The following is a 3,749-nucleotide window of genomic DNA, read 5'->3' on the forward strand; positions in this document are numbered from 1 at the left end:
CGCCGTGTCCGACTTGTTGGACTTAGTGGTGGTGCTGATCCTTCATCACCGGAGGGTGGTGGTACCTGCAAGTGACTCCGATGCTTAAGTTAGCAAGGGTATTAAGCAGGTTTTTAGTAGAATCAGAGTATGAGTTATACTTGAGTGCTCCAGTGTACTTATAATGGTGTGGAGTGACCTCTCTGGAGATAAGATAGTTATCTTATCTTATCTTTTGAGAGAAGTCATCTTATCTTTTGGAGGGAACTGCCCTTATCTTTCTAGGCTTTGGGCTACCCTTAGATTTGGGTCGTGTTCCTCTGTTTGGGCTTCCTGGGCCTCTGCAGCATTTGGCCAACCTCTTGAAGAAGAGGTCGGGTAGTCCAGGTCTGAACAGGTCGGTCGACTTGTCTCTAGCCAGCCCGAGTCGTACAGCTCGACCCAGGGCATGAACAGCAGCTGTTCATACCCTGGGTCGAGCTGTCCGACCCGGGATGTTCTACAGACAAAGCGACCAACCTCTTCAGGTCAGGACAACCCGACCTCTTCTCAAAGATCTCGGCCAAATCACAGGAAAGCCCAAACAAAGGGCCCAAATAGAGGAACACGTCCCAAATCCAAGGGCAGCCCAAGCCCATAGAGATAAAGGCGGTTCCCCTAAAGATAAGATGACCTCACTTAAAGATAAAGATAAGATAAGATAACTAACTTATCTTATCCACAGAAGGTCAGATCTCACCATTATAAATACACTGGAGCACCCAGATATAACTCATACTCTGATTCTACTCAATACCTGCTTAATACCCTTGCTAACTTAAGCATCGGAGTCCCTTGCAGGTACCCCCCACCCTCTGGGAACACAGGATCAGCACCACCACCAAGTCCAACAAATCGGACACATCAGTTCCGACTGCCGTACATCTGCCGGACACGTCGGCTCCGACCAACACAGAAGATTTCGTCCGAGATCGACCTACAGTTTCAGGTAACCCTCGGAACATTGGCGCCGTTGTCGGGGACCTGGAAGTCATCCCATTAACATGGCGGATGACCATGACAACGACCACGATTCAGGTTTGGAAGACAGAACGCCGCATAAAAACGCGGACACAATACTCAAAGCTACTCCAGAAACCCACGGAGACAAAAATTCATCAAATCCAGGAGTAATAGAAACACTTCAAAATCGATTGGAGCAACTTGAGAAAGAAGCCCAACATCGACTTGAAAAAGAAGAAGATCTACGCCGGGAAATAAGGCGGCACCGAGAATTAGAAGATAAGCTTATAAAACTCGAAGCTGATCTCAAAACCAAAGCTACTCGACCATCCACGGAGGATAGTTCTCAGAAAAATCAAGATCCATTTACCATAGAAATTATGAAAACCAAAATTCCGAAAGATTTCAAGCTTCTAGATATGACTCTATATGACGCTACCTCCGACCCCAACCATCATCTCAGCAACTTCAGAAGTAGAATGTACCTCACCGATGCCTCAGATGCAGTTCGTTGCAAAGCCTTTCTAACAACTCTCACCAAGATAGCCATTAAATGGTTCGACAACCTACCTCCAAAATCCATCTCGAGTTTCGACGACCTGGCCAAAAAGTTCCTGGCTCGATTCTCCATACAAAAGGACAAAGCCAAACATGCACGCAGCCTACTCGGGATCAAGCAAAGAGACCGAGAAAGTCTTCGCAACTACATGGAGAGATTCAACAAAACATGCATGGACATACAAAATCTACCAACAGAAGCTGCCATCATGGGCCTCATAAATGGCCTGCGAGAAGGACCATTCAGCCAATCTATATCAAAAAGATACCCGACATCCCTAGATGAAGTACAAGAACGAGCGCAGAAGTACGTTAACATGGAGGAAAATTCTCGACTTGGCGAAGCCTCAAGGTCCGGTTCTGCCTACCGAGATAAAGAATCCAAGAAAAAGGAAGATCACCCCGGAGAGAAAATCAAGAAATATCACAACTACACCCCTCTTAGGGTATCCTTGGTAGACGTTTACAAAGAAGTTTGCCATACGGAAAAAATCCCTCCAGCTCGGCCACTTAAAGGCAAAAGAGGAGGAAATCGGAATGAGTACTGTGAATATCACCGACTTCGAGGGCATTCCACCAACGAATGTTTCGACTTGAAAAATGTCATAGAAAAATTAGTACGAGAAGGAAAGTTAGATCGGTTCTTGGCCAACCGAGACGAAGAACCAAGGAAAAGAAGGAGGGATGAGGACGTCGGACGATCTGAACGATCGGTTCGCACACCAGAAAGACATGTCCACATGATACACGGCGGATTTGCTGGGGGAGGAATCTCCAAATCATCCCACAAGCGACACCTCAAAGAGGTATACCATATCGAAGGACAGAAGGAGACGCCAGACATCCCGGCAATCACGTTTACCAAAGAAGATGCATCCGGAATCATCTCGGGACACGACGACCCCATGGTCATCACGATCATATTGGCAAACGCCAACCTCCACCGCACACTAATCGACCAGGGAAGCTCTGTCGACATCTTATTCAAAACTGCCTTCGACAAACTCGGCCTAGAAGAGAAAGAGCTAAGAGCATACCCAAATAGTCTGTTCGGACTGGGAGATGTCCCAGTTCAACCACTGGGATACGTGCCGCTGCATACAACCTTCGGGAAGGGGAACCAATCTAAAACACTCAAGATAGACTACATTGTGGTTGACGTAAGCTCAGCCTACAATGCCCTGATAGGTCGGACAACGTTAAATCAGCTCGGCGCAATAGTTTCGACTCCGCATCTATGTATGAAATTTCCAACTACAGAAGGAATAGCTACAATAAGAGCAGATCAAAAGATGGCGCGTCGCTGTTACAACAAAAGTCTAAACCTCCGAGGCGAAGCAAGAGAGTTCCACACAATCGAGCTCGGTGGAGCTCAGAGACGAGAAGAGCTCCGACCACAACCCGAGGGAGAAGTAGAAAGAGTCCAGATTGGAGACACCTTGAATAAAACAACTAATATTTGCACGATCCTGAAAGGAGATGCAAAAGAATCATTGATACAGTTTCTGCGAGATAATGTTGATCTCTTCGCATGGAAAGCTGCCGACATGCCAGGCATAGATCCCAAATTAATGAGCCACAAGTTGGCAGACTACCCGGAATCCCGACCGATACAACAAAGACGAAGAAAACTTGGGCCAGAACGATCTCAGGCTGTAGAAGAACAAGTACAAGCACTACTAGAGGTAGGGTTCATAAGGGAAGTCAAATACCCACTATGGCTAGCAAACGTCGTTTTGGTGAAAAAATCATATGGGAAGTGGCGAATGTGCACCGACTACACCGACCTCAACAAAGCCTGCCCAAAAGATCCTTACCCACTCCCAAGCATCGATGCTCTAGTAGATGCTTCATCAGGATACAAGTATCTCTCATTCATGGACGCATACTCAGGGTACAACCAGATACCAATGTATCCGCCAGACCAAGAAAAAACCTCGTTTCTTACACCTAAGGCAAATTATTGCTACATCGTGATGCCTTTCGGCCTGAAAAATGCAGGAGCCACTTATCAAAGGCTAATGAATAAAGTCTTCTCAGATCACATCGGAAAAATCATGGAGGTCTACGTGGATGACAGGTTGATAAAGACGCAAAGCGAAGAGACATTGCTAACCGATTTGATTCAAGTATTCGATACCATAAAGGAAGCACGGCATGCGACTCAACCCGGCTAAATGAACCTTCGCAGTAGAAGCAGGTAAATTTTT

Source organism: Arachis duranensis, chromosome 8, assembly GCF_000817695.3.
Source record: "Arachis duranensis cultivar V14167 chromosome 8, aradu.V14167.gnm2.J7QH, whole genome shotgun sequence".
NCBI classification, from domain to species: domain Eukaryota; kingdom Viridiplantae; phylum Streptophyta; class Magnoliopsida; order Fabales; family Fabaceae; genus Arachis; species Arachis duranensis.